The following is a 25,665-nucleotide window of genomic DNA, read 5'->3' on the forward strand; positions in this document are numbered from 1 at the left end:
TGTACTGAGGCAGCACTAGTGTTAAAATTTTGCAACCCTAACAATTTTGCACCAAGGGCAATTGTCCCTGTGCACCCCCACACTACGCCACTGGTTCAAAACCATAAGAATATATTCTGTAGATTTCTTTTCTTCCTCAGAAATGCATAAGGAATGTTGGGGCTAATAATGTATACCCAGGTGGGTGTGAGTAATAAGCCAATCAGTCCTCTCTAGCATAAGACAATAAATCGGCTCCACCTCTTAGTGGGGACGTGTTGCGGGTAAGCCGTCAAGCCTCCCCTCTCAGCGTGGGGGGCGGGACTGCGTCCCGACTTACACTGGGGAGGCCCGGCCATGCCAGGTAGCCTAGCGGCCAATCAAGCGGCTTGGGGGCGTGCCCAGGGCCAATTCAAACCACGGCGCGATGCTGAATTGCCCCTTTTCAGCCTCACACTGTGGATCTCCCGTCCTCTCACCCTTTGTTCAGGTTGCGTCATTTGGCCTTGCTATGGACTTTGGTGGGTCACCATTGAGGGGCCTGGTAGGAATTTTTCCACTTGGCAAATTGGCACTGGCCACTTGGTTTACACCTACCTCGTAGCAATCGTCACAACTTTGTAATGTTTGACGGTTAGGCATTGGAATAGCAATGTGTGGGGGAGGGGAGGAGCGGCCATCACCTGCCCCTCCATCATATCTTATCATATCTTAAAGGAATCTGGTGGTGTGGATCTCGTCCAAAGCCTGGGGAGGGGCTAGGGCCATGCCACGACCCCAGCGGGAACCCAGGGGATGCTCAAGTCAATCCACACCAGCGGGGCTCCCCTACTGGTGGTTTACCCTTACCAGACTCCCTGCAAGGCGAGCAGGAGTCAAATGTAGTCTGTGGATGCCAATGCCTAAGCCAATACTGCTTACATTCTGTAACCAATAAAGTTGTGGCCTAAATTTTGCCCATTAACATTTACTTAATATTCTGTGTCCTTGTGTCTTTATTCTCGTGGGGGTGGCTTGGGACTTTGACACACAATACAAATATGCAGGCTGAAGGCACTGTCTTTAGAAATCCAGGATTTCATCCAGCCACAGCTATGAGGGGCTCTGTCCACTGTCGTATCTAAGAGTTCTGACATCAGCCACTACACCATTTATTCTGTCTCTTTTAGTTGTGCCTGGGTGTGTAGTAATATGCTTTATGTGTCCACTGAAGCTTTGCTTAGATGCAACTGTGCCGTGATGCATTTATACTTGCTATGCGTCAATAAAGCTTGCAATCCCCCACTCTTGAGCATGTTTATGCCTTGCATCCATAAAAGAACCTGTGGTCTTGGCAAACCACCTGGCCTTGGCAGAACACTATCTTCAGCTACTAATACCTGCAAATCGAGCTGCTGTTAAAGGAACAGCTTCAGGGACTAGCCAGAAAGTTAGTAACACCCAGAGACTGAAAAAAGCAGTTGCTGACCTATTTTTGATAGGAACTCTGACCGGAATTACTAGCTTTATGCAAGGGCTGCCATGAATGCATGTGTTTATTCATTTCCTACAAAGCACTTAGCTCTACTCTCCCTTTTTGCCCCTCCATTGCGATGCCAACCCCTGTCCTTCCTTTTTGTCTGTACCTCTGCAGAGCTCCTTGTAGCCTTCAACTCCATGACATGATGTGCTGTTTTTCAGAACGCTGTCTTTGTAAAAGAATGTCATCGAGATCCATCAGAGCTAATTTAATCCCATCAAGGTCATTATCGGAGGCATTTTTGAAAGCTTTTCTTTTCATCGGAGCTGGCTCTATTTATAGTCTATCTTCAGATTTCGCTTTCAATAAGAATGTTAAGAATTGCCTGACTGGATCAGACTAAAGGTCTGTTTAGTCCAGAGCTCTGTCTCCCAGCAGGGACCGTCCAGGTTCCCCTGGGAAGCAGACAAACAAGATATGATGGAGACAGCTCTTCCCAGGAGCTCTGCCCCTACCCCAGCACCTGGAAATTAGTGGGATCCTGTGGAACAGCTGATGCTTATGCAGCAAAATGACACCATCTATGCACAAGCAGGATGTATCAGCAGCCTTGGGGAAACCCCAACAGTTTGCAAAAGTACCAAAAGATTAGGAGGGAAATCCAAGGCCCCTCATCATAAGAAACCAGTCCAATTATGAATTATGCCATAGAATACTGAGTCTCTGTTGAGGGTGGGGATAGAAATGAGTGTGTGTGTGTGTGTGTGTGTGTGTGTGTGTGTGTGAGTGTGATCAAAGTCGCCCAGAGTGGCTGGGGAATCCCAGCCAGATGGGCAGGGTATAAATTATTATTATTATTATTATTATTATTATTATTATTATTAATAATTTTATTATTCCTATAAGAAAGCATGGCTGCAATCCTGAACAGGATTGTTCCATCTGCAGTGTTTTGTGTAAGGCTCATAGCTATATATTGATTTCTCCTCATGAATTTGTTCAATTCACATCTAAAGTCACCGAAGTTGGCGGTCATTACTCCCATCTTGTGGTAATGAATTCAAAGTCTGTGGTGTGCAGAAGTACTTCCTTTTCTTTGTCCCGAACCTACTACTAGTCATTTCCATTCAGTGGCTTTGAATTTTAGTGCTTTAGAAGACAGAAAATAATGTCTCTCTATTCACACTCTCCACATCGTTGATAATTGATGTCTGTCCTGTTCTACCCACTCATATTAATCTTTTAAAAAAGCCCACCTCTCTAGTGACTCCCGCCCCCTTTTTTTGGTAGGGAAAATGTTCTCTCCCCTTCATCATTTTAGAATATACACATTCTACAACTCTGGGATATCCCTTCTGAAATGGAGCTAGCAGAACTGCCTCAAAATATCCTTAATATGGGAGTGCACCTGATATGCACATAAGTTATTGCACTTTGCTAATTGCTATTTTATTTTAAGTATTGTGCCTAATCATTCCTGATATCAGATTTGATTTTTGTTTTTTGTTTTTTGAGGGGGAAGGGTTCATTGTTACAACATACTGGGGCACAACTACATTCACCAAAAATAGAAAAATATTAATGTTCAAAAACTGGTGAACCCTGGTCTGAAACCAGCATATTTCTCTACCAATAGTCTAGAAACTTTTACCTTTTGTAAATAAGCAACATTTTGACTTCCTGTGCATCTTTTCTAACTGCAGTACAGAAAAGCACATTTGAAGTGTTATGTAGGTATACCATTTTGTGACTTATCAGCTGTGTGGTCTACTCTATGCGAGGGAAGTGGAAAAGCTTAGAAAGAGCTTTTAAAAACCAAATGGCCATACCCTTATTTGGTTTCCCATAACTACATTAAGTCTAGTGTAGCTATCATTTGCATGTAACAAAGTATGTAGCTAAATCTGTGTAGCCAAATCTCAGTGAGCCCAAGCAAAACTTTGGGTTAGCTTATGCTCTCTTTCCCCTCTTCCTGCCACACAGTCAGGTGGAAACTATCTTGCAAGTTTACTTTCAGTTTCAAAGAAGATTGGCAAACTAGGAATTTGGTTTAAAACAGGCATAGGCAAACTTGGCCCTCCAGATGTTTTGAGACTACAATTCCCTTCATCCCTGACCACTGGTCCTGTTAGCTAGGGATGATGGGAGTTGTAGTCCCAGAACATCTGGAGGGGCAAGTTTGCCTATGCCTGGTTTAAAACAAACAGTGGCTACTTGCTAAACAAGCCAACTTGAAACCATAGGTTTGGTAGTTGGTTTGTTTAGCTAGCCATTGTTTATTCTAAACTAGGGTTCCTTGTTCAAACACATCGCTAAACTGGAATTGTTTGAAACAGAAAGTAATCTTGGCATAAGCTCTCCTCTGAATTGTGCTGTAGGAGAAAGAGGCCATGTCCAAGGTTTCGCTGGGGTGCGCTGAGGCTCATCCACTTAGCACCAAACATGGTTTCCTATTACACATGCACCAACCCACTGTGGCAGAAATGGGTTAGCGGGGGCGGGGGGGCACAGGTTTTTGATATTTTGATACCATGGTGTTAAGAGCGTTCTAGATTACTTTCACATTTTTTACAAGTAAAAGGGGCAGTAACTGCAAAATCTTGGGGGTGTGTGTGTGTGCAGAATACTGTCTCAAAGAAAAGAGCAAGAGTTCAATCTTGTTAATGTACAGCTGCAAGGCTTGTTTTAGTTAGAGGGGAATGGCGCAGAATTTCTCAACTGCATCTCATGTTTCCTGATTCAACCAACCTGTAAATTGAAAGCTTCTAATTTATCCACATAAGCAGAACCTTTACATGGGGTTCAGGGGCTGGTTGGGAGATGGATTGCAAGAGTGGGCCTTGAATTGTAGCAGCTTAGTATTCTTGCCACCTCACAGTTGTTCATTAAGGCATGCACAAGTATGGGTAGAATTCCATTGGGTGGAGCTTACAAAACAGATCTTACAAAGAGCACCAGGCTATTGTTACAAATAGCAGCCTTGTGACGAGCTCCCTTCGGCCTCTCCATCACATCCAGCTCAATTTGCCACAGTCCTACCACAGTTACATAGCGTATTTTCTTTCCCCAGCTCCCCATAATGGCTGACTGGGTGGGGAAATGTTTGTCATAATGATATGGAGACATAACTCTTAAGACACTGAAAAGTTACAGTAAGTATAATAAGGTCTGCTTGCCACTAAATAAGGCAACATGCTGAAATTCCCTTAGCATATTACAAATAATATTAATTGAGCATCATTTTGAGGCTTCACCTACCTCACCTTTCCTTTTCCTTTTTCACTATATATTTCTTAGCCAAGAAAATTCCCCATAGCCTTCCTTTGCTGTATTGAAAGGTCTTCCTGCTGCTCTTATTCATAACAAATTCAAGTGAATTCTTTCCTCCCCTCAAACATCACATATAGGCTTTCTGACAAGCTGCTGGCTGTTGTTATGGCTGTTCCAAACTCCTTTGCATTTGACCTGACCTAATAATGACCTGGCAGAGAAAAACGAATCTGTCCCTGCTCACCAGAGTTTCACGTTTATTAACATCTTGATTGATGCGAGTTGATTTCCCCCCTTCACGTTCAGAAGGGGGGGGATAGAGACCACCTAAAATGTCATTCTGTATTCCAAGATCTACTCTGCATGTGGAAGGAAAAGATTCTTATGGTCAAAGGAGCCATTTTATTTATTTTTTTTATAAGATATTTATTAGGATTTTACAAAAAATAAAAATTAACAGATTAAAAAGAAGAGAAGAAAAAAGAAGAAAAAATACAAAAAATACATAAAAAAAGAAAATATAAAATACAAAAAAGAAAAAAGTAGAAAAAGTTAAAAACAAATCGATTTTTTTCATATCTTTAAACTCGTTTGCTTGTTTCCTTGACCTCCTCACACCTCCCTTTTTTGTATTCCCGTTCACATAGTCAGTTCAGCAAATCCTTACCCTCTTTCATTTATCTTAACTCTATATCTTAACATATTATAACTGTGTATTTTCATCCATTATCAGTCCACTTTTACATAGTCTTATTAGCCTTGTTGCTAATGCCACTTAATTTCAATCCAACATCATTTTAACATTCATAAATTTTACAGTATTTCTGCAAATAGTCTTTAAATTTCTTCCAATCTTCTTCCACCAACTCTTCTCCCTGGTCTCGGATTCTGCCAGTCATTTCCGCCAGTTCCATATAGTCCATCACCTTCATCTGCCACTCTTCCAGTGGGTAAATCTTGTGTCTTCCAATACTTTGCAATAAGTATTATTGCTGCTGTTGTAGCATGCATAAAGAAAGTTCTATCCTTCTTTAGCACCAATTGGCCGACTATGCCCAGGAGAAAGGCCTCTGGTTTCTTCAGGAAGGTCTATTTAAATACCTTTTTCATTTCATTATAGATCATCTCCCAGAAAGCCTTAATCTTTGGGCACGTCCACCAAAGGTGAAAGAATGTACCTTCATTTTCTTTACATTTCCAACATTTATTATCGGGCAAATGATAGATTTTTGCAAGCTTGACTGGTGTCATGTACCACCTGTATATCATTTTCATAATATTCTCTCTTAGGGCATTACATGCCGTAAATTTCATACCTGTGGTCCACAACTGTTCCCAGTCAGCAAACATAATGTTATGTCCAACATCTTGTGCCCATTTAATCATAGCAGATTTAACTGTTTCATCCTGCATATTCCATTTCAACAGCAAGTTATACATTCTTGAAAGTATCTTAGTTTTGGGATCTAACAGCTCTGTTTCCAATTTTGATTTTTCCACCTGGAAGCCAATTTTTTTGTCCAAATTATAAGCCTCCCTTATTTGATAATAGTGAAGCCAGTCTCGCACTTTGTCTTTTAATTTCTCAAAACTCTGCAATTTCAATTTGTCTCCTTCTTGCTCCAAAATTTCCCAATATTTCGGCCATTTGGCCTCCATATTGAGCTTTTTCTGAGCCTTTGCTTCCATCGGTGACAACCACCTTGGGGTTTTATTTTCAAGTAAGTCTTTATATCTTATCCAGACATTAAACAATGCTTTCCTGACAATATGGTTTTTAAATGCTTTATGTGCTTTAACCTTGTCGTACCACAAATATGCATGCCACCCAAAAACATTATTAAAACCTTCTAAATCCAGAATGTCTGTGTTATCAAGAAGCAGCCATTCTTTCAACCAGCAGAATGCTGCTGATTCATAATAAAGTTTAAGGTCTGGCAGGGCAAATCCACCTCTTTCCTTTGCATCAGTTGGTATTTTAAATTTTATTCTGGGCTTCTTGCCCTGCCAGACAAATCTAGAAATATCTCTCTGCCACTTCTTGAAACAGTCCATTTTGTCCAAAATTTGCAATGATTGAAACAAAAATAACATTCTTGGCAATACATTCATCTTTATAACAGCAATTCGACCCAACAAGGAAAGCTTCAAATTTGACCATATTTCTAAGTCCTTTTTCACTTCTGACCAACATTTCTCGTAGTTGTCTTTAAATAGGTTTAAGTTCTTAGCAGTCATGTTAACCCCCAGGTATTTTACTTTCTTAACCAATGTTAGACCTATCTCCTTCTGAAACCTCTCTTTCTCAATCGGTGTTAAATTTTTCTCAAGAACTTTAGTTTTTAACTTGTTCAACTTAAATCCTGCCACATGACCAAATTCTTGAATCAGTTCTAATACTCTTTTAGTACTAGATTCTGGCTCCTGTAACATCAATACTAAGTCATCTGCAAAAGCTTTCAATTTGTATTGTTTGGCTCCGACCTGTATACCTTTAATCAGACGGTCCCTTCTAATCATATTTAGCAAAACCTCCAGGACTGAAATAAAAAGCAATGGGGAAATTGGGCAGCCTTGTCGTGAACCTTTCTCTATCTTGAATTCCTCTGTCACCACATTATTAACTACTAGTTTAGCCTTTTGTTCTGAGTAAATTGCACTTATACCATTTTCAAACCCTTGACCAACCCCCATCCCCTGAAAGTTTTTCTTCATAAAACTCCAAGAAATATTATCAAAGGCTTTCTCCGCATCTACAAAGATTAAAACTGCTTTAGTATTGATGTTCACTTGCAACTTCTCCAAAATGTTAATTATATTCCTCGTGTTGTCAGACAAGTGTCTACCTGGGAGAAAGCCGGCTTGGTCCTTATGTATTTCTTCCACTAATACTTTCTTTAATCTTTTAGCCAAAATATCAGCAAATATTTTGTAATCCACATTGAGCAGGGATATGGGGCGATAGTTCTTAAGTTGTGTCTTTTCAGACTCAGTTTTCGGTATAAGCGTAATATAGGCTTCCTTCCACGACTCTGGCGCTTTTTTCCCCTCCAAAATTTCATTACAGACCTCCTTTAGTGGTTGAATTATCCAATCCTTCAAAGATCTATAATATTTTGAGGTTAAGCCATCCGGCCCTGGAGATTTGCCCAACTGCATATTCTGGATGGCACCTTCTACCTCCTGTTCTGTAATTTTATGGTTCAACATTAACTTGTTTTCTTGAGAGATTTTTTGTAGTCCATTTGTTTTTAGGAATTGGTCTATATCAAACTCTTTCTGTGGCCCTTGTGTATATAACTGTTTAAAATACCTCTGGAAGCATTTTCTAATTTCGACTGGATTCTGAATGTTCTTTCCTTCCACTTCCAAATTGGTAATAGTATTGAGCTTTTGTCTTTTTTTTCATTTGCCAGGCTAACAATTTTCCACATTTATTAGCCGATTCAAATGTCTTTTGTCTCATTTGTTTAATTTTCCATTCGATTTCCTGATTCATCATCTTCATATATTGCACTTGATATAACTTTATATCTCTCAGAATCTCTTGTGAATTTGGTTTCACTCTCAGTTTCTTCTCACCCTCTTTTATTTTTTCCAAAATTTTATCTTTTTTCTCATTTTGAGCTCTCTTCTTTATTGCATTCTGTTGAATCAGAAACCCCCTCATAACTACTTTGCTTGCGTCCCAGATTACTCTTTTTTCAGTAGTGGTGTTCAAATTTATCTCAAAATAGTCTCTCAAGGTTTTTTGGGCCTTCTTGATAACCTCTTGATCTCTAAACAAGGTGTCATTCATCCTCCATCTGAAGGAACCAGTTGGTGTTAATTTCATCTCCATTTTCACAGCATTATGGTCGGAGCAAGTTTTAGGGCAAATTTCCACTTTTCGAGTCTTAGGTGCCAGTCCTCTAGTTATCCAGATTTGGTCAATTCTTGTCCATGTCATTTTGGCTTCAGAAAAGAAGGTTCCCTCTCTACCCAAGGGATTCTTAGTTCTCCAAATGTCAATCAAGTCCATATTGTCAGTCAATTCAAAAAAGGTTTTTGGTAGTCTGCCATCTTTTGTAACTACCTGTCTCTGCGACTTGTCCATGTTTGTAGATACCACTCCGTTCATATCTCCCATCATGATAATGTTGTAATCCATATAGTCTAACAATGTCTCATGCAACTTCTTAAAAAATTCAGATTTCCCCTCATTTGGTGCATATACTCCTACTATCAAAAATGTTTCTCCTTGTGTCTGAATTTCGATTGCCACAAATCTTCCTTGATCATCTTTAAAAACAAATTTCAGTGATAGGCTCTCTTTTGCATAAATAACTACTCCTCTCTTTTTAACCTTGTCCGATGAGATAAACTCTCGGCCCAATCTTTTATTAATCAATACTTTCCTATGTAGCCTTATCACATGTGTTTCCTGTAAACAAATCAAGTGCAATTGTTCCTTTTTCAATAAATGAAAGACTTTCTTCCTTTTCTCCGGGGAATTAAATCCATGAATGTTCCAACTTAATAGTTGCAGAGACATGGTGTATTTATTTTGCTTCTCCTCCGACTGCTCCCAATAATTGTTCTTGTTCTGATGGTCGTATCACTTTCTCTAGCTTGTCCAATCCCAAAGGTAGTGGTGCTATGTTTTGTATTCCTGGTTTTAAAGCTCTTGGCTCTTCTTCAGCTTCTTTTTGCAGGTCTTCTTCGTGTTCTCTCAGAAATTTTTCTTTATATTCCACTGATCTTATTTTAAACTTATTCCCTTTAAAGGTAAAAGATAGGCCTTGGGGGAATTCCCACCTAAAAGTGGTTCTGTTTCCTCTCAACAGGGCCACCAAATCTCCGTAGTTAGACCTAAGGTCCAAAAGATGTTTCGGGATGTCCTTAAATATCTCCACTCTTGATTTGTTTATTTCCAAGGTATTCTGGAAGTGCAGACTCAGTATTTTGTCTCTCTCCTCTTTTGATCGGAGGGTAATCAAACAGTCTCTCACCCTGTTCTTTTTCCCTCCTCTTCCAAGTCTAAAAGCACTTACTATCTTGAAGTCTTGTTTATCATCCAGGTTCCAAAAGTCTGCAAATTCCTGTGTAAGAAAATCACTTAGGCTGTCTTTTTCAAGTTCAGGTACCGCCCTGATCCTCAGATTAGTCTGTTTCTCCTTCAGTTCAATCATAGACAAAAGTGACTGGTGGTCCCCCAACTGTTTACATATCGGTGTTATCTTTTCCTCTACAGCCGCTGCTTTTTCCTTTGCTTCCTCAGCTGTCTTTTGATTCAAAGTAGATTCTTGCAGCAGTTTTTCAATGGATTCTGTATTTGAATTCACCTTCTGCCCCAAGTTGTTGATGCTAGTAGTATTTTGGTCAATTTTAGTTGTTGCTTCAGTCACTTGTTTGCTTAATTTTTCCAAGGTTTCATAAATTTTACTTAATACTGAAGTAAATCCCTCTTCAGATGCCATTCCTTTTGACCCAGCTTGTACAGGATCTTCCCCTTGTGGTGCAGAAGGGCCGGATGCAGATGCTCTGCGCTTCAATGCTGCACTGGTCTGCTGCAGTCTGACCTTGCCCGATCTTGTTGTTTTTTCCTGAGTCAAGTTCTTTTCCTGAGGCAAGTTTGCCATAACACTTTATCTGAGGATCAAGGTCAGTCCCACGGCCAAAGCTTGTTTTGCAGTGGAAATTTCCCTAGCTAGTTAGAAGTGGAAAATTCCCCAACTAGTTGTAGCAATTTCAGTGTTCCTCTAGGGAGACACAGTAACAGTCAATGATATTGCAATAAGGTATCTTTTCCAACTTTCCAAAGTCCCCCCTTCAACAAAATATGCAACAGTCTCAAGTCCAAAGAAGCCCTTCAAAAAGTATCTCACTTGCAGAGTTAACTGTCAAAAAGTTACATTGTCCATAAATTAGTGCGACTCTCAATACAGCAATTCTATTGATCCTGGCAATCCGTTCCCAAGGATTAAGTGGTGGTCTTTATTCCCTTTTCTCTCCTTCTTTTCTTTTTTTGCAGGCAAAAAATACTTTCCCCTCTTCCCTCCCCTCTCCTGCAGTTCAGGGAGGGAGTTCTTTTAATTTGACGTTAGGATTTAAGTCTTTTTAACGCAACTCTCCAGGTCTTAGCTTAGACGGTCTTTGCTTTGATCTGTATACAGAAAACGGAAGGCGGACTTCCTGTTTACGCCTTCCCGCTTCAGTGCCAAATTAATCCTCTTTTTTCTTAAATTCCCCAATCTTTAAACTTGACCTACTCACGGGTAGTTGTTTAGTAGCCGAATTGTCACAGGAAAAAGGTCAGCGTTCTCCGGCAACAGCTACGCGGCTTCACTCCACGGAAGAAGCAATTGACTCTCAGCACCGCGCCAGACTCCCCGTTTCACTCCGGAGCCCCTTGCAGGGTTCCCTCGCAAATTGGGGGGGCGCTAAAGGTGCCCGCCGAGTCCCACGGTCACAGGCTTCACCCGCCTGTGATTTCAAAGGGGTCCCCGCTTCGCCGTAGCGGACAAGACCCAATTTCCGTGGAGCTACTCCCTCAGAACTAGAGGGAATCCGCCATTGCCGATGGCGCCGCCTCCGGAAGTCCCAAAGGAGCCATTTTATGCCAGTTTCTCATATTCAGCCTTTTATGAGAGACATGGAATTAGGTGATTTCCTCCCATCTGTACCCCCCCCCCCACTGTAGACTTGGGTTCTTAATATGTCCCATTTGAGAAGGTCTGTCTTCTGCACATCCTGGAGACATACTGAGAGGGCTGAATCAGATCTTTGAGTTTGTGGCTGTTGACTGTTTTCTTCAACCTATGGTGGGCTCAGCAAAAGTCATAGAACTTTTTGCCCGAGAAGCAAAAATGTCAACTTGACGCCCTCCCTCCCACCCTCCCTCCCACCCAGTGTCAAATCCAAAGGGTGGTGAGGACAGGAATCAGCCAGGACTGGTGAGATCCTTCAACCTCCAAACTGCTGTCATTCTCACCCTGCATCAGGTACTTAAAAAGGTCAGAGGAGGCATGAAGGAATGTCTTGTTCACATAACATTTGTCTCCTAGATTAAGGAGGCCCACTGAAGGTCTTCTCTGATTCCCCCCCAAAAACATACACCCTTGAGTCACACTGCCCCGACCAGAGCTCATTTCATAACATGAGAGACGGAGAGAGATAAGAAGCAGAAAAATTTCACGCTTGGGGAATCTGCTTCCTGAGGTTATTGCTTCCCAGCAAGGTTGGCCTTAATTCCACTAGGTTTGATATATATGGTGAGCAAGGAACTGCTGCAGGCCTAGGAGAAAAGAGGCTACCCTGAGCCTGGTGGCTTTGTGAATCAGACCTCATCTCAGTACATTTCCATAAAATAGGAGGCTGAGACTAGTAATTTCAAGCTCCCCGGTGTTAAAAGTTTTCAGAGATGCATTGCTCTCCACTCCTCTTTAATTATACCCTTGGTATTACACCAACTTAAGAACCTATATTAATGCTGAACTATATCTCTGTGGAATCTGATTATTTAGCATGTGAGTAATATGGGGGCAATGTTCCTCCTGTGACACCCTTGCCATAGAATGGATGTCCTATGCACCTTCGTGTGTAGCACTGACGTACACTGGTCAGCTACCTCAGGCCAGTAAATCCCAGCCATACAGCATTTCTGAAGGCCATATTGCCTATTCCTGCCAGGGACACTGTGATAATGGAGAAGAGTGGTTTTGGCATCTCCTGATCAGAAGCTGCAAGCTGGCTGTGATTTCATATTTCCTGAGTGATAATCCAGTTAGACTTTAGCTACCTAGCCAGTAACAGAGAAGCACCAGCAGGATATCTTTGTTTTCTGTTTTCAGCTTGAGTGTACTGGCTGGAGGGATGTGCCAGCATAGGTTGAAGGCTATGGATCAGGCAACGTGGTGCCCTTCGGCTGTTGTTGGAATACAGCTCCCATGATCCTCAGGCAATATGGCCAATGTCAAGGATTATGGGATTTGTAATTAGTCAGTGTTTGATGAGCACAATATTGGCCCCCTCTGTCCTTAGTGCTCAACTGGGCAGGTCATAAATTTAATTCATACTCACAATTCCCATGTTCTTAGGTTCACTTGAGTAGTGAAATAAGATGGATTACTTAGCTCTGGGGCAGTGGCTGTGGAAATCATACTGCACCCCCTTCTATGGGAAGAGTATGTTTCAATTAGAATCTCCAGGGACCTTTTGGAAGGCTTTCAACTCCATCTACATTTTAACAGTGGATTAGTGATATATCAATTAATATATGTACCAATAATCCAATTAAAACTATTCTCTGAATAAACTATCTGGCTCCACTCCAAATCTGCAGACTATTTAAACTAGCTAATGGAAACATTATGAGCCAGGCTGCATATTCTGTTTTCTAATTAAGGTAGTATTTGGCCGACACAGAACCAATTTACATGTAAAAAACCAAACAATTAAAAAAGGTCATATAACAAAAAAGTTATGCATTTGTGTTTGAAGATTAGACTACTCGGCATATAACAAATAAACAGAATGTGCAAACAAGATTGAACTTTACCGCACATGCACCCAGCTTGACACATGGTGGATCTGGAGCTAATCTGGCCTCTATTTGCATTTTATAATTGCCTACCATAAATTTTTAAAGGCATAATAAAATCCCTATTAAAATTTGAAAACAAGATTGCAAACATGACTCTGTATGGAAAACATCCACACCTCTTTCCATTGAAGTTGCTGCTTAAAAATGACAAGAGCAACATCTTGGCCACATTTTGCATTGATCTGCTTGTCCTGCTGCCATTGGCCAGCTTGCACACACAAGGGCTCCGTTCACACAACCTAGATACTCAAAGGAGCTGTATAATGTCACACACACTCATGATTTGGGAGGCCCGGAGAGCTCGTGTCCTTGAGGTAGGAAGGAGTCTTATGGCATGCTTTTAGGACTTCTCTGGAGCTACCTCGGCTTTCTTCCTCACATTTTCTTATATCTACCATGGTCATATGTAATGAATTCATAATGCCATGGACCTTGTGCCACAAAGTTCACTTGTGGGCATTTGGTACTGCTATAAATGTCAAGAAGTGATGGTGCAGAGAGATTCAGCTCCTTGAACAATGCCATCTAACACAAAAACACAAACAGCCCCAGAAGCAAGATGAATGCTGGTCTATATTGGCAAACAGGGAGAGGGATGCAAGTGCTGCTGAATCAGGCCCAAGGCCCATTTAACCAAACATCCTGTTCTTTCATTGGGCAACCAGATGCCTATGGGAAGCCTGCAATAGAAGACCCCTTTCACTAAAGGCAGAATGACACCTTACAAAGAACATTGGCAATACTTGTTAGGCTAGGCTACATAATTCTGCCCAGCATGTGGCAGCGAAGGTGGCAAAGAAGAAGTAATTTGCAGCTTCCATTGTATCCTCAAGGAACTGTGCAACTGAATTGATTCAGGTGGTCTGGAGACTGACCATCTCACAAATGTCTTCAGCTCCACAGTGCCTTGGGTGCCACAGTTGTTGCACCCCTTATCAAAAGTGTCCAAAACAGCATCTCTTTGTATTCCAACAGGCATGGGAACCTTTGGCCTGTGGCCTGCTGGTCCTTCTCATTGGCGTGACAAGCGATTATGACCAAGCCATGCCTGATGTCATACAGGGCAGGTGAAAGGTAACTGGGCTGAGCTGGCCCTAAAGGGGCTTCTGAAGCTCCACATAACAGCAGATCAGTGGGGCTCCAAAGTGTACTGTGTCTTTGCAAGGGAAGCTGTCCTTTGCAAGCCATGACAATCAGCTGATTGTCAAAATACTGTGTCACCTGATGTCAAATTTGGCACACAGGGAGTATGTGGGATAAGGATCTGGCCCACCAACCTGATAAGTGATACGGATCAGGATCGGGCTTGCCAGCTGCCTGTTCTGCTTTGGGCTGGGGGTAAAGGAGATCCTCAGGATCTTCAGATGGCTGAGTCAAATGTGTAATTTGTCCCTTAAGTTGAATTAGGTGTTCTGATGTGTGGGAGATGATCTTTTCACTGTGCTGCTGTTTTCAACAACAGCTCCATGTTCCTTGTACCACGTAATTCAACCACAATGTACCATGTAATTCAACCGCAAGCACACACACATTTCGGTTTCTCATTCCATCAAGAAGAAGGAGAAAGAGTGATTGCAAACAGGCTTTCCTGTTAAAACTATGTACCTGCATCATCGAGTGGTAGCCCTTTTCTCTGCACTCATCCTTGGACAACTCTACTGGTGCAAGTCCCATGAATGTCAAACCAAACCTTTTGAGGATAAATCTCTTCAGCCCCTGCTTGTTTTTAATGAGTAAAATCGGAAAGCACAGAACAAAGCAACTTCAATCAAAATTAGTTTTGATTGCTTTATATATTGTTCATGACCTCCAGGTGTCAGGAACTAATGTTCCATAACCTGAAGTTTCGGAGTAATAAACTAATTAAGGTTTCTGCTCAAGGTATCCCACTCGGCTTAAAAGTAATCTCTAAAATACTCACCGTTTAATTCCACTTGCAGAAATGGCTGCAATGAAAGCAAGCATTCAGGAAAAGCTGCTGAGAAAGAGCTTTATAAAGCTGCAAGAACTTGCATCAGAAAGCTCAGAGATCAGATCCCTTGTAGCACATAGTCAAATAGCTTCTCTTCCGGTAAGTTGGCAGTTCGTCATGTGCTTTCTTTGAATAATCAGCATCATTACCTGAATAGGCCTTCAGAGCGAGCCGAGGTGATCAGTGGCTGCATTAAACTGTCAGCAGCACAGACTGACAGATCTGTGGGCTGCAAACACAGCTGCATGCAACAACAACAAAAAAGGATGAGGCTTTTATTCCCTAAAAAGCAATGTGGGGCTTGTTTCACAAACAGAACCTTTGCAATGTCTAAAACACTGTTTCCCCTCCCACCTTTTTGTTAGAATAAATGTGCAGCCCATTTGGGGTAAGAAATTGTTTCCTGAGATCTTGGCTTGACAGGCCTTCACATTGTACCTTGTGTCAGATATTACTATTATGCAGACGGTGAAAACTTCTTATTGATCCAAATGCTCTGTAGAAACTTCATTTGAAAAGCCTGTCTGACATTTTGATTTGATTCACCTGGCAATGCCAGGAATGTAAATGGGAGAGGGGGAAACCTAATTATAGTGGTTCTTCCTGACAAGCTCTTGAGGAAAAGCCGCCCTGTTAATGTAGTTTGGAGAAGATTATATACGCCTTCTAGGTTTGGGGGAGCAATGCAATTTGCTTTGCACCTCAGCGCCAACTTACCAGATGTGCACTTTCTGAAACAATATGCAAACTGAAACACTGCCACATCCTTTGGCATTCACACCTCTTTGAATTTTGCAGTGCCGTTCTCCATCCCAGTAATGTGCACAAAAGCCTATATGCTAGGAAAAGTGTGCATCTTGATGCATATATTAGAGAAAACAGTGTACAAAAGTTAGGGGAAATTGCTTTGCAAAAAGGTGAATATTAGTCACAACTGCATACTGTATATATTAGGAGAAATTGGCACTAAAATGCTGATCATCTTTCATTATAACTGTTTTGCTTTTCTTTTAAATCATAAACTTAAGTTGGAGAACTGAACTGAAGAATAGGAAATTACATATCTGCCCATCCCTAGCCCCTTCCGAAACCAGGGCCAACTTTAGGCTTTGTGGCAATTTCTTTAGGAAGCATACATGGAATGCTGGTGAAGCTCCTTCTTCAACCACTACCGCTGTCACAAGTCTCAGTAAATTAGGAGCCCATGAAAATTTGTTCAGTTGTGACTCATAAATGACATGTCAAATCTATAGCCCAAGGAGGAGTTTTCAAGCCATCTCTTGATCCAGCCAGTCTTGTTCTCAACAAAAGACACAGACACAGACACAAACTGCAGTCAGTTCCAGATGTGGTGTGTATGTGTTTAGAAACAGGTACATATTGTAAAGCAACATTTTCAACCTTGCCTGCAACTGAAATAAAATCTAGATGTCTTGTGCTCAAAATATAATAGCTGGAAAATAATATCCTGGAAAAGAGCACATGGAAAGCCCTTCAAAACAGCATTAAAATGTTTCATCAGAAAGAACACATTTCTGAAATCCAATGCAAGTCATTTAACTACAGTATGTGAAAAAAATGACTTAGTGCCTCCAGGGCCTCATCATACATTACCATAGTGGTGCAGGATCTGCTTTCTGTGGTTTCCAGCCAAACTGCTTGCAGTTTTGTTTTGAAGCCTGGAACCATGTTGGTATGCCCAATCATACAGGCCTATTTTTCCCCTTGGCAATTATTGGATTGGGAGTAACTATGCAGCTGAGCACGCGCGCGCGCACACACACACACACACACACACACACACACACACTATAGTGTTCCAGTATAATGCCTTCATATTCATTATTGTGCACACAAAATTCATTCATGTGCATTCATGTACACCGCAATCAGGATCCAAATCACATTAGTTCCAAATTATACAGCCAGATTTTTAAAATTTTATTGGGGGTACCCATACTTCGAGCTCCGAAAGGGATCCAAACATCACTCTTGTTGCTGCTTTAATTACACAGTTCTGTCCAGTTCTGTCCAGATAGTCTCTTTGTTATTTTCCTCATCTTCTTGTTGTTATCATATATTCCTTTCTTTGTGATCTCTGATAATCTTCACAAGCGGGTTGAAAACAAACATATCCTGTGTGGGTTTTACACTCTCCAAGAGCCATATCACATAAAGGACAGATGCCATTTCCACACCTCCACAAAAAACATTCCCACAGTCTGTCCGTTGATTTTCACAGGCCTGCGAAACTGTATCTCAGGGGGCCCTGCCAGGTCAAATCCACATTCCGATAACCATACATTCACATTCTGATGACCATGGTCCTCCTCCCCCTCGTCCTCCTGTGAGCAGACCTGTCTTAACAAATCTCCATTTGAAACTGTGTCACAAAGCTTTCTTTCCATCAGATGTTCCCACTAGTCCTCTCTTTGATCAGCAATTTATTTCCACACAGTTCTTAATCTCCTGCTTGTGATTAGTAATTTGCAACGATTCATTCTCTCTGGGAGGGAGGATTATTGGGTACTCACATAAGACAAAAAAAAGAAAAGTTTTTCCTCCCCCCCTTTCTGTTTTGCTCCGACATACTGATCTTTTAATGATGAGTCTTCACTTGATTTATTGTCCAGCCCGTCGCTCCGCTCACAGAGATCCCATTAATCAGCAGTCTTTACTCCCGATCTTCACTTGAAGTATGTGCATTTGCTTCTGTTTCCAATTATATATTTCGAGCTGATGCAAGCCAGTGCGCGATCAGAGACAGTGTCCGGGAGAGCCAGACCCACCCGAGGGCTTCGTGCCTAGTGCCCTCACCCCGTTCTTTCGAATCTGGGGGTGAATTATGGGCACAGCAGGCAAGGCAGTCCCCCCCATTCCCTTGGGGGGGGGCAAGGGAGGCTGCATACTCCCATAACAGCTTCTTAATTACCTCGTGTGGGTCAGAGAGATGTTATTGTCGGCCATCTTCCAATGCGCCCCCTGGTGGCCCCCCGAGGTACCACTTTAACTAATGGGGCCTCCTGCTGCCACCGTGCCGCCACCACGCAATTTCTGTTCTCATCCTGAAGCAAAGTTCTTAACCTGAAGCACTATTTCTGGGTTAGTGGAGTCTGTAACCTGAAGCGTCTGTAACCTGAAGCGTCTGTAGCCTGCGGTACCACGGTATCTCTATCAACCTTTAGTTGGGGCTTGAGAAGTGTGGAGATTCAAAGTCTGCAGTGAATGTTTTTGAAATGTGCTGCTAATATAAAGCATGTGTTTGGGGCAGCAATACCCAATGGTGAACAATGGCAACACTGAGGGGCAAAAATGTCAGCTCTGGCTGAAGCCAAGTGCTGCTGTGTGAACTGCTTGGTAACACATTACTGCCAGTTTGCTTAATGGTGTTTGTTGGTGCTTCCTTCAACATTGCATATACTGCTGGGGGGGGCACAAAAGAAGCCATCTCTTGTTCTGCTTATATTATCAGCCTCATCTTATGTGCTTCAGGGCACTCAAAGCACACTCAAATCCCTCACGAAAACATTACAATCTAGCCATTTTTTGGCAAATAGCCCAAACTGCTCTATAAGTTGCAGTTCAGTTTCTTTTCGCATAGTTGGACTACAAGCAAAGTGGAAGAAGCAGAAGTCTTTTCTAAATCTTGAAAAACATGAAAGAAAGAAAAAGGGAGAGAGAGAAGAGGGATTGGGTTGGATCTAGAATACATTAGTTACACTTAGATCCCATTGAAATCAAGAGGACATATTTCATGACAAATTATTCAAACTGATTGCAGTGTGACATAAGTGTAACTAATTTGGTCTGGATCCATTCCATTATTCTTGTTTTGAAGCTAGCAGCTTTTTATCCTCTGTGTTATAATGTATTTTTTAACAAAAAGACTGATGTCAAAGATACTTGAATTAGAGCTTCATGACCAGAAGAGAATGATATTTATGACAGAATGCTGGCCCTTCATTGTACCCATTTTAATGAGTAATGAAATTACAGTCGTTACCCTGAAGAGCCTGCATTTGACAAATCCAGATTAGAGGAATAGAGCAACTCACTCTACTTAAGGAACACCTAGATATCTTGATGCTGCAGGGAATCTATGAAAAATATTTTAAAAAAATCTAATTGGTTCTCTGACTGGGATTTTCTTTGGTGTGAGAAGATGTTGGGTTTCTTTCCACAAATCTCCCTTTTGTGAAATCAGCAGTAGCTGGCTTCTCTCCCTTTGTCATCACAATAGGCTTCCTTTCATTGTAGGCTGACTTCCTGCAGCAGAGAGTCTGTTCCCTATGAGATTTGGAAGAGCAGGGGTCTTAATCATGCATGGAGAGAATCATGCATTGTAAGAGAAGAAGAGTGCTCTCTGTTGCAGAACTGCAGCTTCCAACTTGTGGAGAGCTGTAGCAGTAGTGAAAGAGGGAGCACAACCCTGTTCCTCATACTTGATGTCTCGGTGGCCTTTGATACCATTGACCATGGTATCCCTCTGGATTGACTGCGGGATGAGTATCAGAGTCACTGTATTATAGTGGTTCCATTCCTACCTGTGTGGTTGAATCCAGTGTTGGGGGAGTGCTCTTCAATCCATGGGACTTGTGTAATGGGGCACTATTTTGTCCGTGGTGATATTTAACATCTGTATGAATATGTTGGGAATGTTTTTGGATGGTGCATTAGGTAAAGGGGGTCTGTTGAAGCCAAACTGTGTAGTATTACTTTGAAGAAGCTGTAGCCCATTACCAGCTGGTAGAAAAATCCTCTGATTGTAGATGCTGTTGTGAATGAAAAGGACCACAGAGCCTTGGGATGCTTTTCAAGGGGTCTCAGAATTGAAAGGTAGATTTTCTTTGAATGCCCTTGCATTTGCTTTTCAGTCAAGCAATGGTAAAGGTAAAGGGACTCCTGACTGTTAGGTCCAGTCGCGAACGATTCTGGGGTTGCAGCGCTCATCTTGCTTTATTGGCTAAGGGAGCCAGCATACAGCTTCCGGGTCATGTGGCCAGCATGACTAAGCCGCTTCTGGCGAACCAGAGCAGCGCATGGAAACACTGTTTACCTTCCTGCCAGAGCGGTACCTATTTATCTATTTGCACTTTGATGTGCTTTCGAACTGCTAGGTTTGCAGGAGCAGGCTCCGAGCAATGGGAGCTCACCCCGTCGCGGGGATTCAAACTGCCAACCTTCCGATCAGCAAGCCCTAGGCTCTGTGGTTTAGACCACAGTGCCACCCGCATCCCCACAAATATGAATGGTACCAAATCTTTAAAATGTGCTTTAAATTGAGATGAAATTTGGGAGTTTTGCTGAATTCAAAGGATTAAAATGAAACATGTGAAAAGGGACAATTTAGAGGACCAAAGATGTGTTCCCACCTTTGCGACCCCATTCTCTTGCAGTGAAAATGGGGAGGCTCTTCCTGATGGCTTCAGGGGTGGGTTGATGAAAATCAATTTCATGATCAGAGGAGAATTTGCTTTTCATGCAGACAATAGCTTTTCCTGTCACAATTGCTCCTAGGATTGGCACTCAAGCATAATGAAGTGTCGTTCTCAGTGGCATACTGTCTCCAAGGCTTGAAACTGTGGCAACCTCCCCACACTGCCCCACATAAAATAATGAAAAATAAATGAAATAAAACCCCCAGCCACCAAATATTATGGCAAGACAAACCTCTGCCACTCCCTCACCCCAAAGATTTTTTTTTCTATCTTTGGGGGCCAGTTTGGCTCCACCCCCCTTCAGTAGCATGGCCAAATGATAAGGCATAACTCCATTATAAATAAATATGATTTAATCTTGTGGTATGTTTTATTCCTTGAAATTTCAAACTGTTTTAAAATTCATAGGATAATTCTCAGTAGTCTACATGTAAAAGAATCTGCTTGGTAAAGTAGCAAGATTTCAAATATGAACAAATGTCAGGATAGTTTTCACTTGAAGAGAAAGACTTTGCTATGGAGATGATGACAATGATTCTGCCTTCTCTGAGCATTATCTCCCTATAATAGCCACAAATGCAGATCTATGACCTTTGCCATGCTGGCCTTCTGTATCTTTCTTGTGTCCAGTCTGAAGCTGCTCAGTAATATCACACGTGGTCCTGTTCTTCCATTCTTTTCCTGAAGGACAGACTAGTATTCACATAAGGCCAGGAAACGTCTTACAGCAAGCAATTTGTGAACACATTCTCAAACAGAGCAGATTATCTGAGCCTCTGTAGAATCATTTGGAACAATTATATACTATATATGAATATTGCAATGGGGTGACTGAGGAACATCACCCCGTAGCTTTTTTCCAATGCTCATCTAAATCCATCTTTTGTTTCACTGTCTCCAGGGTTGACACAACCATCTGTTGAGGCGTTTAATGATTTTTGGAGAACTGCAAAGGGGAAAGAAAGAAAACCAAATCTGTACCAAGTAGCACAGGGCCAATTAAAAAACAAAGCAAATAAATAGAGGTGAGAATATTTCTGTATTTTCCAAAAAATAAAATCAGAATTTATTTTTATTCCACATTTCCACTTCCCCCCTAAGTAAATCTAGTAGTAGTAGTAGTAGTAATTTTATTTATACCCCGCCCATCTGGCTGGGTTTCCCCAGCCACTCTGGGCAGCTCCCAACAGAATATTAAAAACATCAAACATTAAAAACTTCCCTAAACAGGATTGCCTTCAGATGACAAATAGTTATCTATTTCTTTGACATCTGATGGGAGGACATTCCACAGGGCGGGTGCCACTACCGAGATGACCCTCTCCCTGGTTTCCTGTAGCTTCACTTCCTGCAGGGAGGGAACTGCCAGAAGGCTCTCGGCGCTGGACCTCAGTGTCTGGGCAGAGGGTGGAGACGCTCCTTCAGGTATACAGGACCGAGGCTGATTAGGGCTTTTAAGTGTTTTGAATGCCTTGCTTCAGATTATAATATCTGGAAACAGGATCTACATTTCTTTGTTCATCTGAGGTGGCTTTCCATGAAGCCAATGCCGTTTAGTATCTGAAGATCCTACATGACCTGTAACTATATTGCTGAATGCATGCCAGCATTCTTTATTTTAAAACAATAAACTGCAGATTGTGAAGCAAATTCATGATTATTATTATTTTTTAAAGTTTTTCAATTAAGTTAACTTGCACCAATTGCCCCGGCTTCCCACTCATTGCAAGGGGGGCTTTGTAGCTCATTGGCAGAACTCACACTTCACGTATAACAGGGTCCTGGGAGCAACATGCAAATGGCATATACATTTAAAGACTTTCAAGTACCAGGCAGAGATTCCATACCTACCAAGTGTCATGGGGGGAAAATGGAACATCTCATTTTTTAGTGTGAGATTGCAACGGCCATTTAGGGTACCACGATCTCACATGCTCCATGGCGAGTCACGTGATCCATGCTGCCATCTTGCCCTGAAAAAAGCATGAAATCATGGTGCAAGTCATGTGACTCCCCCTGGAGCACATCCTGGTTTTTGATCTGAAAAGTATGGGATTCTGGGACAGAGGACAATACTGGGCTCAATGAACCAACAGTCTGAGGAGATCTAGTTCTTCATTCAACAGTCCTGGTTATCATAAGTCAGACCCACTCTCCTGATCTATTGTCAAATGCTGGGTAAAAGACAGTGATGTTTAGATCTAATTGTATAGGCAAGCTGGCCCCGTTCACTAAGGCAGCCTAATGGAAAGTTAATTGTAGAGCAGTGGAAAGGCATATAATGTGAATGAGCTAGAAACAGTGGCAGATATATAGGTGTCAGGCGGCTATGCTGGGGCTGCAGAGTTAGGCATTTGGGGACATGTCTCATGCAAATATGAATCAACCAGGGAGTGGTGACCGAAAAAAAGATTGAAGGCATTGAAATTTCTAAGAGTGACTTATTGTCTTGGGAAATTGTTGAAAAAGCAATGCTTTTGTAGTCCTCCCCCCACCCCCACCCTGTATATATTTCTTCAAGTAACTATGCAAGGCAATATAAGAGGCAACCAATGAAACCTTTATTTATCCAAAAGTACAACTCAAGACTCTTATGCTGACTAATTATTTTAAGGGATCTAATAGGCATATCTGCTTTGGATCAGTCACATGTTTTTTTCTCCCACACCCTCCATTAACACAGATAGTGATTTTGTTGCACCATACCAAGTTCGCCTGCATTTTCCACCTAGTGGTGCTCTGCTAGGAACCAGATCTGGCTGTTTATGAAAAGAACAAATTGAGTGAGAACAATTTCTGTGTTATTCAAATCCTCAGATCTGATGCTTGCCGAGCTGCAAATGGAAAGAGGGCAAAATAACACGAGCCAACCAACTCAATGTGTACATTTGAGATGAAAAGGATGGTAGGGGTTTTTAAAATCCATATTCAATTTTGCTGATAATTTTCCCACCAAAAGTAATCATAACTTCTGCAACTGCTAATACATAGGCTAAAGGCATAACAACTTTAGTGGGTCATTAGAAACCATAGGTGGGATCCAAAGAGACATGATTGAAGCTTTTGCCCATATTCTGGGGCTTTGGGGCATTCTGATTCCATTCTGGAGCACCTTGAGTCCACCCAAACAGCCACCCTTGAAAGTCAGGGGCTTTTCCAGAGCAACCTCTGATTCAGGACAAGGAGCTAAAGTTGGACACTAGTGCATGTACCGAAGTTCTTGGTTGCATGCATTGGGTTCTTGGGAGACCAGACCAGCAGAATTAGAAACAGATAATCTGGTGCAAATCTTTACAATGCAAGAGCCAATTACCTTGGCCCAGTAAGTCTACTGTTCCAGACTACAGATGTGTGTAGTGGAACATGTTTGAATGTTCACCCCAAGGGGGCAAAGCGGTCTGCACAGAAAATTAGTACATCAAGAGAGAGGCTAGATCAGGTCTCTTGTCCCTGGTTTTCTATTTGAAATGGTTTCTTTCTTCTTCTCCTTTTCAAGCTGCAGGAGCATTCAGTCATACAAATGCCCTATCTGTAGTCTGTCTAGGAAGAGCTATTACATGATTCTCCATTTGTGTACTGAAGTGGAAATAATGGAAATGTGCAGTACAACCGAAGGGGTTCAGGAAGCCTTCTCATCCTGTTGCTCCATGCGCAAACCAGAGAGCTCTGGATTAATGGCAAGGTTATAATATTCAATGAAACAGCACATGGTAGAATTGAAGGTAGGGTTGCCATACATCCGGGAAAACCTGGACATGTGCTCTTTTGGGGGACCAACATGCCTATCCAGGCAGATTTTAAAGGAAATGTCCGGGTTTTGGAGGGTTTTTTGGGCTCGGACTTGGGCTCAGGCTCAGGTAGGTTGGGCTAGGGCAGGCACTCCCAAACTCGGCCCTCCAGATGTTTTGGAACTACAACTCCCATCATCCCTGACCACTGGTCCTCTTAGCTAGGGATGATGGGAGCTGTAGTCCCAAAACATCTGGAGGGCCGAGTTTGTGGATGCCTGGGCTAGGGCTTGCTAGCCCCAGCCAGGGAAACAGGCATGGTGGAGACCCCTTGTGCCTCTTTTCCTTACTCAGGCTGTCCTATTTTTTGTTCAAGACACGGCAACCCTAATTGAAGGCGATGACCCAAAACAACTGCCTGAGTTTGTGAGATGGGGCAGAGAAACATACAGCATGATGGCATTACAACGAAAGCAAGCCTACCTGAATGTTAGAGGAAGAAAGGGATAACCTGACGCAGGACTGCCTAGCTGAATGCCATGCCTAGTCTAAACCACAGAGGAAAATGGAAAACAAAACAGAAGCTGCAATTTCTAATTACCAGATTAGCCATGTCATTCAGAACTAGGCCGTTAACAGAGAATGTTGTTCCTATTAGACAGTAGTCCCCCAAAACGTAACAGAAACAAAAACACCACCAGATCCTAATTGGCCACCGAAGCATGGTCACATCCTCCCTGTCAGATAAACCAACAGATAAGGCTCTATCAAGTCATAGCTCCACCCTATGTGCAACAGAGGAACATGCATACAAAAGAGCCAAACTGCTAAGCAATGGCTGGCAATGAATCTGCAAAACTGTAGAACACATATGCATATGGCAATCTGACCCAACAGACTTTCGCGGACATCTACCTGCATTGGGAAACCTGCACACAAACAGGTGGTTGTGGTTGCCATTCTACTCCATCTCCAGTGCAGCTGCAGGGGCTGTAGAGATAGGGCCTAAATTCCAAAGCTGGGGATGTTTCCCATCAAGAGGCACATTAGGGTTCTGGATTTTGTTCCCTCTGCCAAATTCCTATAGGTGCAAATGCTGCTCTTCAAACTGGATCCACATACTATCCTACCTACTATCCTACCTTTGTTCAAAGGCAAAGTTGGATAGGGCCTTGCCTTGCATATATATATATATATATATATATATATATATATATATATATATATATTTGCAG

The 25,665-nt window shown here is 42.0% G+C and overlaps 1 protein-coding gene across 5 annotated transcripts in view; it reads right to left on the reverse strand.

Moving 5' to 3' along the window:
* Positions 1–23,241: 23,241 nt before the first annotated feature.
* Positions 23,242–25,665, reverse strand: part of GRID1 (glutamate ionotropic receptor delta type subunit 1) — a 702,351-nt gene continuing 699,927 nt past the window's right edge. For all 5 annotated transcript variants that reach the window (XM_083614626.1, XM_083614625.1, XM_083614628.1 and 2 more), the window contains one exon: positions 23,242–25,394. The gene's annotated coding sequence lies outside the window, so the exon portion shown is untranslated. The remainder of the gene's footprint in view (positions 25,395–25,665) is intronic.

The sequence above is a fragment of the Podarcis filfolensis genome, assembly GCF_964270895.1.
Source record: "Podarcis filfolensis genome assembly, chromosome: 5".
In the NCBI taxonomy this organism is placed as follows: domain Eukaryota; kingdom Metazoa; phylum Chordata; class Lepidosauria; order Squamata; family Lacertidae; genus Podarcis; species Podarcis filfolensis.